The 16,761-nt window shown below is 41.5% G+C and overlaps 2 long non-coding RNA genes across 2 annotated transcripts in view; one reads left to right on the top strand and one right to left on the bottom strand.

Annotated features, from left to right (window-relative positions):
- Nucleotides 1–16,761, top strand: part of LOC138749224 (uncharacterized) — an 88,665-nt gene that overhangs the window by 22,403 nt on the left and 49,501 nt on the right. The window contains exon 2 of the long non-coding RNA XR_011348494.1: nucleotides 9,333–9,427. This is a non-coding gene — a long non-coding RNA (uncharacterized lncRNA). The remainder of the gene's footprint in view (nucleotides 1–9,332; nucleotides 9,428–16,761) is intronic.
- Nucleotides 413–3,395, bottom strand: LOC138749229 (uncharacterized). The gene is made up of 3 exons (XR_011348497.1): nucleotides 3,062–3,395; nucleotides 2,311–2,546; nucleotides 413–1,189 (listed from the first exon to the last, which is right to left on the bottom strand). It is a non-coding gene; the product is annotated as an uncharacterized lncRNA (long non-coding RNA).

Here is a 16,761-nt window from a genome sequence, read left to right as displayed (position 1 = left end):
CTCCATCATTTCCAACAGTACCGGAGAACCACACAGTCGTTAGCCCCTGCTCTACTCGCTATACTCTTATAAGCTCAGTGTGACAATAACACTATCTACAAATTTGATGATAATACCATGGTAGTGAGTTGTATAAAAAGGGGTGATGAGTCAACAAACAGGAGGGATATTGAAAACGTGGCTGAATGGTACAACAACTTGTACTTAATGTCACAAAAATTAGGTGCTGATTGTTGATTTCATGAAGGGAAAACCAGAGGTGTACAATCCAGTGATCATTTGGAGATCAGAGATGGAGAGGGTGAGAAAATGCTCTGTTCTTGCTGCAATGCAAAACCACCGGGTTGAGGAACAGCTGCTACTCCTCCACAGAAAGATGCCTCAACAACAAAAGCAATTGGACTCATTTAAGGACTCTTACTTTTGCACTTTATTGTTTGTTTACACTTCTTTATTTATTTGCATGAGAACATTGAGTACATATTTTTTTAATGGGATCAGAAAGTGATAATTCTGCCTCACTCACAGGGCAAAAGATTCTTAAGTTTGTATGTGATGTCATGTATGTACTCTGACAATAAATCAAAAATTGAAATCTCAAAAAAAATCAGAAAATCGGAAATGTTTGCACTTCCTTGTTTACATTTATCTCTTTAATTGAGTATACTTATTTTTTTGCATTAGCGATAAGTAGAAATTCTGCCTGGCCCACGGGAAAAAGAATCTTGGGGTTCTTATCATCGACGTTGTGGCTCTCTCTCGTAGTCGAGGATGATGGCCTTCATTCCGTTGATCCACACAGTGAAGACTCTTGTGCATGCATTTGTTTAACGAGTACTTGATGTTGCACTCAAAGAAGCACACGCTACTTCACAAATTAACCAACTAATTCCAATGGCATGGAAACCATGACAATTGGAGCTGATGGATTTATTGCAGCCTTCATCCACCTTAACAGCCATTGAGTTCAAAGTAACTTCATCCGCCTGTTTCACCCTTGAGGTCTCGGTTGGATTGTTCTTTGTCGAGGGACCTCTCTCTTGACCTTACTGCCATGGGTGACCCTTCCAGGACCATAGTTCCAGAGAGCATCACTCTCGGGATCTCAGGAGCACACAAGCTTCTCCACCTCGACAAGGTGACAATCCACAGAGAAGGTTGGGGTTGTGAGTCATGTCATTTATGTACTCTGAAAATAAAATGGAAATTTGAACATGAATCTGTACTCTCCACAGGTGCTGCTGATCGCTCCCTGCATTCTGTGATTTTAATACATCTATTGGTTCTTCAGATTTCAGGATGAGCAAGATATAGCTACATGATCTTTACCACCAGGGGCTTGCTTTTACTACCCAGTGTCCCATGTGACCCAAAAATTAACAACTAATGCACATCCTTCCCATTGTGCTTCTGCTGGTTTGCAGAAATGGCACAATGAGCACAGTAATGAGATAATGCAATCAAATCAAAAATATTTATTTGACACACAATACAATATTAAGCAGCAATTGGCATACTTTTGAAGTGCAACCACTGCTATAAAGCAGGAAGGTGTGTCAATGAATTATACAAAGTCCCACAAATAGCACAAAAAAAAATTAGCTTTAGTGATAAATGCTCGGCAGACTAATTACACTGTTCTTCAAATGATGTGATGGAATTTTTAGATCCACCTAAGAGGACAAAAATGGCTTTAGTTTAAAAATAAACAATACTGTTCAAGGCAGTGTTGCCTGGATTTCATCCTCAGAGTCAGGATTGAAGAGCATACATTTCAAATACATTTAGTTGTTTGTCCAGCAATTTGGGACATTTTGAAAAACAGCCAAATGTACTACATAAATGCATATCTCTTTCACTCCCATACCCTTGTCTTTAATACCCAACTCAACCATCTTTTCAGCAAAACAGAAAATTCTGGAAACACTCAGCAGTCAAATTATCTGAGGAGATAATTTTTTAGGTTATTTTTTACCCTAATAAATAAGTGTTTCTCAAGGGAATTAAAATTAAAAACAAATTGGTATTGTGCCTATGGGTTTTTTTTTTGAGATTTGAATGGAAAGTTTATTGAACATAATTGCAAAACTATACTTTGAAAATATACTTCTGGTTATTTTAGCTGACATGCCTACAAAGGTTCTGTCTCTTTTTACTCAAATCTTTTGTTGGTAGCTTTTTAAAAAAAAAATAGTATTGGTGTCTATTTATTTTTAACATTAAGAAAAGTGAACTAATTTTATTTTTGTTATTTTTATGATTTCTAATTTTCTGAAGAAGTTACCTTTCTCTTCAGAGGAACAGGTTTACCTGAAGTGCCTCTAGATGTTGCTAGAGAAGTCCCAATTGAAATTCGGAGTTGGTAAACATCAGGAAGGAGCTTGGAAGATGGTTTCCTCCTGTACCTCAGTAACTTCACGAGTGTGAGTCATTGACTCTTACACCTATCCTCTTAGTTCAGTCCAAACCTCTCTAGGTGGACTAAAAGTGGTCAAGTATCACAGAGCAGCATGAGCCAGAATTCTTCTAATATTTTCAAGCAGCACCTACAAAGCAGCAGAAATAAAAAAAAAAACACAACACATTTTATGAAAATAACTGAATTGAATGATTTATTTTCATGTGTATCAAGAAACAGTGAAACACTTTGTTTTGTGTACTATCCAGGCAAGTCAACCTCTGTACAGTGTAGTAGATATTGCAGAAATAAAACAAAGCACAGGGCATAGTGTTAAAGTGAGTGAAAAAGTGCGGGACAGATTGTTAGAAATTGAAGCATATTGATAAATGTATCGTTAAACAGAGTGATGGCATTATCTTTTAGAAATCGGAGATCCATATAAGAGTGTGATAGCAGCAGGAGGGTAATTGTCCTTGAATCTAGAGGTTCACTTTTTCAAGCTCATAGTTATTTGGCCAAACAGAAGGCGAGATTTTATAGTAGAGAGGGTAACTGGGGTGAAATGTGTCCTTTAATGTAAGTTGTGAAACATTACAAATTACTATACATTAGTATAACTTTCACAGATTTAGCTCTTAACAGTACATGATTTCCACTCACATGTATTTCTGTCTGGCTCTGTACGTAGCTCAACAAGGGCTTGGATAGATTTACTTTGTCAGCAATCTCCTTGCAAATTATCTTTTAACTTTAAGTATTGCTTGCAATTTAAACTTCAATTATTTTGAATAAGTCTCATCTATCAATCGCTCAGAATGTGTACCACCATCAATCCTGTCCACCTCCATTTGCAAGTTGAGGAAGTTTGGTCAACAGCTTCCTCATTTATAATCACGCTTGGTTGATAACTTGGTTGATGTCATCTCTCCTTTGACTGCACCATCCTCATTCTGTTTGCTTCCTGTTTCCATGACCTATTTGACATTAAAAAATGATGCTCATTCATTAGCATAACAAAATTTCCTTGATTGGGAAAAGTCTAAGGTCATCACATTCTGAAAAATAAATGAATTGGTTTTACATTTGTGACAATTCTGATTTTACCACTTTCAAAGGCTGTTGATGACAGAACCAGACTGTCAGTGCCCTCTTACATGTTGACTTTGAAATCTTTAATGAAATGTACTCTCAGGGTTCAAAGGGGGTTATGTGCTTGAATAAACATGTTCTTCAGTATTTCCTCTCAGCTAACATCCTGTTTGAAAAGTTCAGCACAGGTGCTTTTGATTCCTCACAGCATGTTGGAATCATTTTTTTGGTCCATATTGAATATTTAGCTTCCACTGTGCGACCTAACACTGAGCCTAAAACTGAATTGAAAGGAGAACCTCAGAATCAGAATCAGAATTTATTGCTGAGAACAAGTCATGAAATTCAATGTTTTGCGGCAGGATCATAGAGCAAACATTCATATTATAACCATCTTTCAACATTTCTATAAAAAATAAAAATAATAATGCATAAAAAGTAAGGCAATGTCTTTGATTCATTGATTATTCAGGAATCTGATGGTAGTGGGGAAGAAGCTGTCCTTGTGCCTTTCAGTACTTGTCTTTAAAGTCCTGTACCTTTTCTCGATGGTAGAAGAGCGATGAGGTTATGGCCTGAGTGGTGGGAGTCTTTAAGGATAGAGGCTGCATTTTTTAAGACACCACCTCATGTAGATGTCTTGATGGAGTGAAGTCTGGTGCCCATGAAGTCACAGGTCAAGTTAACAACCCTCTGGAGTTTATTCTTGCCCTGACAATTGGTGTCTCCATACCATGCAGTGATGCAACCAGCCAGAATGCTCTCCACGGTACATCTGTAGAAGTTTATGAGAGTCTTCAGTGACATACCAGAATCTCCTCAGATACCTCACAAAGTATAGCCACTGGCGAGCCTTCTTTGTGATTGCATAAATATTGAGGCTCCAGGACAGATCCTCAGAGATGTTAACACCCAGGAATTTAAAGCTCTTGACTCTCTCCATTACTAAGCCCTTGATGAGGGTCATGAATCCACGGCTTCCTCCTGAAGTCCACAATAATCTCCTTGGTTTTACTGACTTGAGTGCAAGGTTGTTGACATTACACCATTCAATGAGCTGATCTTTCTCCATCCTGGACGCTTCCTCATTGTTGTTTGTGATTCTGACGACAACTGTGGTGTCATCAGCAAACTTGTAGATGGCCTTGGATTTGTGATGGGTGTATAACGAGTAGAGTAGTTCACGGACAAGTTTCTCTTGTGTCTTGGTGTGAGCTTGCAGGCGCCTCAGATTGAAGAGACTGCCATCCGTGCGGTACCGGATGTAAACAGCGTCTTCATTGTTGGGGTCTTTCATGGCTTGGTTCAGCATCATGCTGAAGAAGATTGAAAAGAGGGTTGGTGTGAGAACACAGCCTTGCTTCACGCCATTGTTAATGGAGAAGGGTTCAGAGAGCTCATTGCTGTATCTGACCCGACCTTGTTGGTTTTCGTGCAGTTGGATAATCATGTTGAGGAACTTTGGGGGACATCCGATGCGCTCTAGTATTTGCCAAAGCCCTTTCCTGCTCACGGTGTCGAAGGCTTTGGTGAGGTCAACAAAGGTGATGTAGAGTCCTTTGTTTTGTTCTCTGCACTTTTCTTGGAGCTGTCTGAGGGCAAAGACCATGTCAGTGGTTCCTCTGTTTGCGCGAAAGCCGCACTGTGATTCTGGGAGAATATTCTCGGCGACACTAGGTATTATTCTATTTAGTAGAATCCTAGCGAAGATTTTGCCTGCAATGGAGAGCAACGTGATTCCTCTGTAGTTTGAGCAGTCTGATTTCTCGCCTTTGTTTTTGTACAGGGTGATGATGGTGGCATCACGAAGATCCTGAGGCAGTTTACCTTGGTCCCAACAAAGCTTGAAAAACTCATGCAGTTTGGCATGCAGAGTTTTGCCGCCAGCCTTCCAGACTTCTGGGGGGATTCCATCCATACCTGCTGCTTTGCCACTTTTCAGTTGTTTGATTGCCTTATATGTCTCATCCAGGGTGGGAACCTCGTCCAGCTCTAGCCTTAGGGGCTGTTGAGGGAGCTGGAGCAGGGCGGAATCTTGGACTGAGCGGTTGGCACTGAAAAGAGATTGGAAGTGTTCTGACCATCGGTTGAGGATGGAGATCTTGTCGCTGAGGAGGACTTTGCCGTCTGAGCTGCGCAGCGGGCTTTGGACTTGGGGTGAGGGGCCGTACACAGCCTTTACAGCCTCGTAGAAACCCCTGAAGTCGCCAATGTCCGCGCTTTTCTCTTTGCAGACGATGCCGCTTTAGTTGCCCATTCAGAGCCAGCTCTTCAGCGCTTGACGTCCTGCTTTGCGGAAACTGCCAAAATGTTTGGCCTGGAAGTCAGCCTGAAGAAAACTGAGGTCCTCCATCAGCCAGCTCCCCACCATGACTACCAGCCCCCCCACATCTCCATCGGGCACACAAAACTCAAAACGGTCAACCAGTTTACCTATCTCGGCTGCACCATTTCATCAGATGCAAGGATCGACAATGAGATAGACAACAGACTCGCCAAGGCAAATAGCGCCTTTGGAAGACTACACAAAAGAGTCTGGAAAAACAACCAACTGAAAAACCTCACAAAGATAAGCGTATACAGAGCCGTTGTCATACCCACACTCCTGTTCGGCTCCGAATCATGTGTCCTCTACCGGCACCACCTACGGCTCCTAGAACGCTTCCACCAGCGTTGTCTCCGCTCCATCCTCAACATCCATTGGAGCGCTTACACCCCTAACGTCGAAGTACTCGAGATGGCAGAGGTCGACAGCATCGAGTCCACGCTGCTGAAGATCCAGCTGCGCTGGATGGGTCACGTCTCCAGAATGGAAGACCATCGCCTTCCCAAGATCATGTTATATGGCGAGCTCTCCACTGGCCACCGTGACAGAGGTGCACCAAAGAAAAGGTACAAGGACTGCCTAAAGAAATCTCTTGGTGCCTGCCACATTGACCACCGCCAGTGGGCTGATAACGCCTCAAACCGTGCATCTTGGCGCCTCACAGTTTGGCGGGCAGCAACCTCCTTTGAAGAAGACCGCAGAGCCCACCTCACTGACAAAAAGCAAAGGAGGAAAAACCCAACACCCAACCCCAACCAACCAATTTTCCCTTGCAACCGCTGCAATCGTGTCTGCCTGTCCCGCATCGGACTTGTCAGCCACAAACGAGCCTGCAGCTGACGTGGACTTTTTACCCCCTCCATAAATCTTCGTCCGCGAAGCCAAGCCAAAGAAGATAACGAGTAGAGCAGAGGGCTAAGCATGCATCCTTGTGGTGTACCTGTGTAGATAATCAGTGAAGAGGAGACATTGTTTCCAATTTACATTGACCGTGGTTTTCCGATGAGTAAGTCAAAGATCCAGTTGCAGAAGGGGTACAGAGACCTAAAGTTTGTAGTTTCCTGACCAGCACTGAGGAAATAATGCTATTGAAGGCTGAGCTGTAGTCTATGAAGAGCAGTCGTATGTATGAATTGCTGTTTTCAATATGATCCTGAGCTGAGTGGAGAGCCAGCGATATTGCATCTGCTGAGGAGTGATTGTGTCGATAGGCAAATTGATGTGGGTAGACAGTTAGGAGTACTTGCCTTTCTGTACTAAAATTGAAAACCCTGGATATCAAGCTTTATTGTTGGACACTACTATTTGTTGGCAACCAATTTTGAGCTATTTATCTCCATAAATAGTCTTTTCCAACAGTAATTATTCATGGATGAGACATGAATTCCTGAAATCTTCAGCTACCTGTCTCATATGATTGGAGTGAATGAGGAAGGGAATGGAAGACAATTCATTCTACATACCGTTTATTTTCATTCCAGGTGCCAATATCATCAAAACACCCTCTATTTTCCTAACACATTCAATGTAGTAAATACATACCAGGAATTTCACAAGAACATAATCAGGCAAAAGAAATTACACAGACACGATGCCAAAGGTCTAGGTTTTAAAGTGTGAGTTAAAATAAAAAGAGAGGTAGAGGGAATTCCAGAGCACAGACCCTCGTATGCAGTAAGTACAGCCAACAAGATGTTATGATTAAAACATGACATGCTGAAAAGGTCAGCATTATAGTATTTTGCAAGAATAACTTGGGCTTTATTGCTTTTAGCACAGAATATTATTTGTGCTGATTGTAGCCTATGTACTTCAGAACTGTTGACCACTGCATTGCATCATTCAGGTAATGGAAATTCACCCTGACACAATTCACAAATCACGACTCAAAAATTTGAGAAATGCAATGATATTTGCTTTCACAGTAATGTTAAAAAATTGAAAATATAGAAATACCACTTTTATTTCTTGATACTTACAGTTAATGCAATGACACATTGTGGAAAATTCTGCTGCAACCTTATTTCTCGGAGTACCAGCCCACCAAACCCCCCCCCTCTGCACCGCCCCCCCCCCAACAACCCATCCACCCACCCTGAATGAAGAGGTCATTGGAATTGTATACATTTACAGTATTAAAATCATTCCTCTCACATGGCCTGCAGTCTGAAAATAAACACAATATAGTACTCACATTGGGTCCAATAGTGTCATTTTTAAATAAGATCTGAGAACATTTGTCACAGCAGCAAGAAATGAAGAATTTCAGTTTAGCTTAGAATTGAAAAAGTTATTTCTGAATGGCTATAAGCACAAAAGAAGGTTTCATTTGTGAGAAGTGAGACCATGAAGTGATTTGAAAATAAAGACAAGAGTAACTACAGTCAGATGCTCCATGTAGGCAGACTTTAACTATGCTTTCATGTCAACTGTGTTTAAAAATGTTGTCCATCATTACAGTGGAAAAACATCATGGAGTATCAAATATTGTTAAACAAAATGATTCAATTTATTAAAGGTATCCATTAGAATTCCAAGGGCTGGTAAATGTAATTGCTTCACGTTTGTTTTCAGTAATTTTTGGATTACTGACAACATTCTAAAAGATATATTCTGAACTTTTCCCCCTCAAATTTCCTGAGACTGCTGATGGTTTTAACCTGAGCTGAGAGAAATGGCAACAGATGTGTTTTCTGTCAAGCTTGCCAAGTAGATATGCAATGAGCCTTTAAGGGCACAACACTGAGCAAACAATGAGCTGGACGGTCTCTGCTGGTCAGGTAGCATCCACGGGTGGAAAAGGTCAGTCAACATTTTGGGTCAGGACCCTTTCTTTTTTACCCATGAATATTGCGGAGTCCCTCCAGCTTCCCACTGTTTGCATGCATCTGCAGTTCTCATGTTTCTCAAGGGCCCAATACTGATTTGAAAGCCATGAAGTTGTTGAATATGCAGGCATGAACACGTTTTATTGAGGATCTGCTCTGTTTTATAATGTGGTCTCTCTGTCCCCAGGTACTTCAGCTATTCTATAGGAATGCTTCATATTTACAGAAATATTCAAATCAATATCTTAAAATGCAATGAACAAATACATAATTGAGTTTAGTTTTGAATTTCAAGACAAGCAATGTTTGATATGTGTTTTCAACATAACAAATTTCTTAAATATTTTTCAGCTTTTTTTTTTATGAGGGTAGGTGTCTGATCATTAATACTGTATATTTTTATGGTAACATAAGGTAAATACAGCTGAAATGTGTGCTTATTTAACTGGTTTGAAGATCAAAAGCTGACCTTTTCATTTGATGTGCTTATCTTAACTCTGTTCACTTAAATCCTATGAAGTAAAATTTTCACTTGATGTAGAATTGCTGTTCATCAGTGATTTGCAAGGTTCATTGCATATTCTATGACAGCAATAGTTTAATTGACAGAGTGGTGGATATAAACTAATATTTAGAATTAGCTGCATTTTTATTTGTTTCATGAACAGGCTCATTTCATGTCCTGTAGGGTTAGGGATTACTATTGCGGAACCCATAGCCAATGGTGAACCGAAGGAAGTCTGCATTGATCAACTACAACTAACACAGTAGGAATCTGATGGGGTAAGATGGTTCAATCTCTCAAGGCAAAGCTTTGCATAGCAAAAGAATCTTCTGCACATTACACTGGACAACAATATTTTTCAAAAGGCTTGCTTCCTGAACAAAACCTTATGATAGGCAACTTCAAGCTGAACTCAAAGATAATTTCAGATTTCTGTATCACAAAGGACATTGCAGAAGCATTAAATTAAGTTTTATCGTGAATTTAACATGTTTAATAATGCTGATACATTGCATTAGTTCAATTGACCTATAAATGTTTTGCCACTGATTTTGGTTTATACTCAGCATCTGATGCCTTCCATGTCAGTGTCCAACAATAGTCAGCCAGCATTGATGGATTCCATTTGCCCTGATGCATGGTTGCAATATCCTGGTGAATCATTTCACCATGTTCATTACTGGTTGCATCAAAATCACCAGGGAAGAAGTCCAAGTGCGAATATAGAAAATTAATTTTCAATGACATGCTGCACTTCATGGTTTTGTAGACTTAAAATATGACAGGAAATGTGAGAGGAAAATATTATGGCAATTTTCGTGGTCAGCAGCCCAAAATCCATAAAATACACGCAAAAGTGTTCAGGAAGCAAATTCTTCATTGTTCAGTGTTATTCGGATCATGTGATGGGTGGGGGGTGTCAAATTAGTCCTGGCCAAAAAAAAGGCAAATAATATTTTAACAGCTGCCAAGCTGCACCCACAGCTGGAAATGCCAAAGAGTTGGCATTCAAACAGACACAAAAGCTATTAAATCTAATCAAATTATTTAAAGCTTTCTAAAAATATAGCAAAATGAGAAAATATTTTAAAATATTTAGATTAATTTAAATACATTACACAGCACTCAGATAATTTCAAATCATCTGAATTAACTCATTATTGCCTAAGTCCTCATTATTTCCTTGAATTGAAATGAATGGACAAACACTCTCTGTATTAGTTCCAATCAAGAGCAAATTCTCAAACATCATTTATAGCGATTCTCCCAACATTTAGTCTTATATTGCTCCATAGCATTGTAGTATTGTCACAACAAGTCTGAGACTTCCACAAGTGGTTTTACATGTGGTAAAATATCATTGTTGGTGACATCTGTGCTGTGTGACCTCAGTCGTTTGATTGTCAATTTCCAGCCAAAAAGGATAAAAATAAAGTCAAGGTAAGTTTATTGTCATCTGATTGGACAAGTACAACCTGATGAAACAATGTTCTCCAGTCCTCAAAGCAAAACAAGCAGACACACAATCAGACATAACACATTTACCGACAAACAATACAAATGCAGGATTCATATATACTGTAAAACCCCTTGTATTGGGCTCCTCTGGGGATTTGTAGATGCTAAATTAGTGAGTTTTCCATATGCTTGAGACTCACTCTTGCAATGCCTAATATTCTTACATTAAGAATAAATAGATTAAAAAACAAAAATACTATACTGTACTGACACTGAACAAACTTCACTTGCCTGAATATATAAACCTTAAAGCAATTTACTTTATTTTCAGTCACATTCTTTGAAAACATTTAACGGTCACTGCATCTGTAGATTCCTTCCCCTCCACGGAGCCACCTGCAAGACAAACAATAACATTGTAGTGGCTACTATGATAGAGCTACTGAAATATACAAAAACACACACCAGACTAGTCAACTGAAGACTGATTTATTCAGGGTTTACAGGCTTCTTTTATATACCGCATGTCCCGGCCTCCACAAGACAAGGTGAGACGTCACTATGAGATTGCTGCCGATCCATGGGACCGGCAGGTTTAAATCTAGCCTTCTAAGTGTCCCGCACCTTCCGGCGGGAGACTCAATGGCTCAATGTGCCATTCCTCGGCATTCGGTATCTCTTGCGTGCGGTCCATTAGGTGAGTATACAGCGTCTGTATTATGGTTCTGCATGCCCACAGAATCGTGCCAGCGACAGTTTGCATTGTGGCGCTATGCACCCGCTCGGCCCGCTACATGACTGCTACATCACCCCCTACCCCAGAATTGTTGCTAGAAATTAAAACACCAGTTGCGTGTGCCTTCTGGCCTGGGGGCATTGAATGGGTGCAGTGGGATCCATATGGGCAGGCTTGAGTCTGTCTAACTAAACAGCTGCGAATGTCCCCCAATGTCCAAAGTAAACACATCTCTGTCCCTCTTAATCATGCAGAATAGGCCCTCATATGATCATTGTAATGGTGCTCCTGGGACCTGTCTGTGTCCAAAAACAAAATCAGTGTCCAGGAGCTGTGGAGGCACATATTGTTTAGGGGTTCCATGCCAGCTAGTAGGAACAGGTTTCCTGCCAGTGATACCGCGTTGAAGTTGCTGAAGTGCATCCAGGTCAGAGTTGGTTGCAAAATGAATGTCCCCTGGAACTGTAAGTATCGAGCCATAAACCATCTCTGCCGATGATGCAGACAAATCTTCCTTTGGGGCTGTGCGAACTCCCAGTAGAACCCATGGCAACTCATTGGCCCAATTGGGATCGGTGCGTCTGGGCTTAAGTGCGGACTTTAGTTGCTGTGGAAACATTCCACGAGGCCGTTGGACTGTGGATGGCATGATGTAGTGTGGTGCAGGTGTGAGCCACAAAAGCATGCAAAGGCAGACCATAATGCAGAAGTGAATTGTGCTTCGCAGACTGAAGTTATGTACATTGGGACACCAAACCTAGCAATCTAATTAATGATGAATGCCCTAGCACATGTTTCAGAGTCACTGGATGGCAACAGGATGGCCTCTGGCTAGTGCTTGGAATGGTCTACCACTGTTAAAATTTATCTCATGTTTTGAGATACTGGCAATGGCTCCACCAGGTCCACATGCATGCGTTCAAACCTCCTGCGTACCGCTGGAAAAGGCTGAAGAGGTGCCTTGGTGGGCTGCTGAATGTTGGCCGTCTGGCAGGAGGTACATGTACGTACCCATTGAGCGACATCTTTTCTTAATCTATGCCATACGTATTTATTTGACATGAGCTTGACTGACGCTTTGATGGATGGATGAGACAAGCCGTGTATCTGGTTGAAAAGGTATCACCTCCATGATGCTGGAATCAATGGTCTAGGGTAGCCCAAAGACATGTCACAAAGAAGGGTTGGGTTGCCCTGTTGTGGTGCCACCCGTTGTATGTCCAAGTTAGTAATGCCCATACTGTATGTCTGAATATCGGGGTCTATGGCCTGTGCACTGGCCAATTCACGAATATTGATTTCACCATGAATATGATATACAGTCAGTCTGGACAACATATCTGCGATCATGTTCCCAATCAAATGCACTATATTTAACTTCTGCTGGGCTTAAATGCCTGCTGAAGAAAGCGAGGGGTTGATAATGGCTATTGACATACTGCTAGAGAACCACACCCACAGCCGTACTCGAGGAGTCACTGCTTAGTACCAAGACAGCCTCAGGGTTGGGATGGATGAGCATTGCTGCTTTGGTCAATGCCTCTTTGGCGGTTGTAAATGCAACCTTTGGCTCTGATGTCCAGGTAACATCCCTGTGCTTGGTGGAGACTACCTGAAACAGTGGCCGAAGAATGTGAACAGCTGCAGGAATAAACCGGTGATAGAAGTTTATTATGCCCAGAAATTTCTGCAGTCCCTTAACTGTGGTAGATTTGGAAAAAGTACAGATTGCATCTTCCTTGCTGGAGAATGGAAATATACCATCAGCCATGATCTGTCCTAGGAAGTCGATGGTGGATCTGGCAAATTGACATTTCCCAAGATTGATGATATGACCAAATTCCTCTAGCCGTTGGAAAAGATGGCGCAAATGCAGGTGGTGATCTTATTTAGTTTGACTGTCATCCAAGTAAATGTAATGCAAACTCCAAATCCCTGCCTAAAGCATCCATCAGCTGCTGGAAGGTTTCTGCAGCATTTTTCAATCCAAACAGCATTCTGAGGAATTCAAAAAGCCCAAAATGGGTAATAATTGCTGTTTTAGGGATATCATCCTTATGGATATCTGATGATATCCTTTGACCAGATCAACCTAGGAAAAAATGTGGCAATGGTGTAGATGGGCAACGAAATCCTGTATATGAGGAATTGGATGCCTGTCGGGTGTTGTGACATTGTTTAGCCTATGGTAATCGCCGCAGGGTTTCTATCCAGCTGTGTTCTTGGGTACCATGTGTAATGGAGATGCCTAAGGACTGTTGGAGCATCGAATGTTATCCAATTCCTCCTTTGCCGTAAACTCTGCCTTTGTCTGCAGCAGTTTATCAGGTGGAAGAAGACAAGCTCTGGCATGAATCGGTGGCCCCAAGATGTCTATGTAATGAGACACACCATGGGCTATTTTTGAGGCATTGAAATTAGGAGTGAGAATATGGGGAAATTCATTGAGCAGGGCAGCATAGGCATCCTTGTGAAGTGTATGCACCCCGAGCTGGGAAACTCTCCCTTTGCCGCATGCCAGCGGATATGTCTGAAAAGTGGTGGCATGAACCAATTTCTTCCGTTTCACATCCACCAGTAAGTTATGGGATCGTAAAAAGTCCACACCCAAAATTTGCTGAGCAACGGAAGCTAAGACGCAATTCCAATGGAATGTGGTCCGTCCTATTCAAATTGAGATCCGTCTCATGCCAAAGCTTGGAATGGTAGTCCCATTTGCCGCTCGAAGAGCCAGGTGTTATTGTTTATGCGTTCTTTCAAAATAGGTAAGTGAGATTAGACTGACCTCAGCACCCGTGTCTACAAGAAACTTGCGCTTTCCCACATCGTCTTGAAGATACAATAGGCCAGTATTTGCACCAGCTGCTGAGTTCACTACTGGCAGCCGGCTCTTTTTGTTTCCTGCCTTTTTTCTGCAATAGGTACAAGACTGGACACATTTATGGGCATTTTTTCCCCTGTGGCGGTCGTAAAAACACCAGTCTTGACGCACATCAGCATGTTTCTCCTTCCTTGATTGAACTGCAGATACCGGATGCTCGTAGGATGCCGGAGATGTATCTGCTGCCAAAGCAGGGCGCATTTGAGGAGACTCTTGTGTAGGAGTCTGTCAGCCTCCCGTGCTATGTCATGGGGATGGCAGAAATCCATGTCAGCGATGGGTATGGCGACACGAGCTTTGATAAGAATAGGGTTTCAAAGAGCAGGCAATGAGAATGACCATCCGCTAGTGCAAGTATTTCATTTATTAAGTCTGATGGATTCCTTTCACCCAGGCCTCCCATATTCAAAAGCCACATGTCGCGGTTATGCCTTATCAATTCCAGTGTATCCGGTAGAAACTGGCAGAACCTGGTGTATTGGTTCTCCACCGGGGGATTGGCAATAAATTCGCTCACTCAAGATGCAGTAGAAGTATCCAACGCACCTACAACTTTGCCAGAACCTTGTGTCCTCCGCCGTTATGCCCTGAAGACAAAACTGGGTTTCAGCCTGAATAAGCCAAACCTGAGGATGATGGGTCTAGAAAGGAGGCAAGTGAAGACCAACTGCGTTAACTGTCACTGTGGTGGCATCTGCTGCTACTGCTATAGCTGCATCCATTATGACTGTAGATTCAGGCTTCAGCTGAATCTTGCAGTTGGGGTCACCAATTGTAGCGGCTACTACGGTAGAGGTACTGAAATAATACAAACACACACACCAGACTAGTCCACTGAAAACTGATTTATTCCGGGTTTACAGGCTTCCTTTATATATTGCATGTCTGGGGCTCCACGGGACAAGATGGGACTTCACTTTGAGATTGCTGCCGATCCACAAGATCGCAGGTTTAAATCTAGCCTTGTAAATGTCCCGGGCATTTTGGCAAAAGACTCAATGGCTCAACATGCCATTCCTCGGCATTTGGTATCTCTCACGTTGGTCTGTTAGGTGAGTATGCAGTCTCCATATTATGGTTCTGCACTCCCGTAAAATCGCGCTGGTTCCTGTTTGCATTGCCGCGCTGTGCACTCGCTCAACCTGCTACACAGCCGCTACAGCATAATAATTAAATCCCCCCTCCCCCAAGTTTACAGATGCAGGCAGTCATCGGGTTAAAACGAGTTCTGTTACCTAGGTCTGTCTTTAACTCAAATTTGTATTTAAGTCAGAACAAGTCCTTATTTAGCATCAGTCAAATGTTCACCTTAATATGTAGTATATATTTTACCTTTATATGCATGTAAAACACTTAAGAAACTCTTCCAAATATACAACATCTTAAGCGTCATAAATACAGTGCATAATTCGATGACGTAGGAGAGATAATGGAGAGATGGCCACTGTTGGAGAGGATGGACCTAGTGCTGGAGAGTCTGGGTTTGATTTTTGCCTCCTGAAACTTGGAGATGGAATCAGATGGAAAGAAGCATCTGTTCATTTCTAGTGGTCTTTAATCCAAGGAGGCAGTAAAAAGTCACCAAACTGTTGATTCATGAGTCACTTGTAAACCAGACAATATAAGAGAACAACATGGTTAAAGCATTCCAACCAAGTTCAGTGCTATGGAAAACCACACTGTTCAAATCATTATTACATTAAGCTTTAATATAATAATATAAAAACTATAAACAATGCTATCAAAGGGTTATATAAAACTGATCTTTAATGGCAATAGATCTTTATTGTCTAGTGTGGTTTACCCCTAACCTAATGCCTTGTTCAGTGGTTTGGAAACTTGCTGGTCTGTCCCTCACCCTAACCCTAACCCAGGGGTTTTCGCTTTATACAAACTGGCATTGTTCAATGGTTTGGAAACTCACTGGTCTGCTGCATCAGAGCAGAGACTAAATAAAACCAGATTCCCATCAGTGTAAGGCAGCATGCTGTGGGATAGTGCAGGGAACCCGATCACAGAAGGGACAGCAATAATTTTCAACACAGCAATTAACTCTCTCTATACCACAGGTCAGTGCCTATATTTCAAATATTTTAAACTAGAGTCTTGCAAAGTGTTAAGAGGTGGTTTCAAAAGCAACAACAATAAAACTTTAATGTTGTAAACTTAAAACTGCAGATCAAAAGGGTATGCAACAGAATACTCTCTCACAATTCTGACTCAAAGCTAAAACTAGAAATTGACGGCATTCTACTTCCGGCTGTCTTGTCGGTTCATAAGAATGAGTTGTTCATAAATTAGATATTTTTAACCCAGGGATTGCTTGCAAAGCCTCACTAATATGTAATATACTTATAAAGATAAAGACTCTTACTAGGCAGGGATAAGGAGACACACTTCAAGAGAGTCACTTCATTGGCGAGCATATCAACCAGCTCTTCATCCAGGGTGACACCATTTTATTCAAACCAAACTTTATTTAAACTTTATTCAAACAGCTGCTAGGAGCAAAGTATGGCTAAGGCACCCTTCTAGCT

Source organism: Narcine bancroftii, chromosome 1 (assembly GCF_036971445.1).
Source record: "Narcine bancroftii isolate sNarBan1 chromosome 1, sNarBan1.hap1, whole genome shotgun sequence".
NCBI classification, from domain to species: Eukaryota; Metazoa; Chordata; class Chondrichthyes; order Torpediniformes; family Narcinidae; genus Narcine; species Narcine bancroftii.
This window is presented reverse-complemented; position numbering and strand designations above follow the sequence as displayed.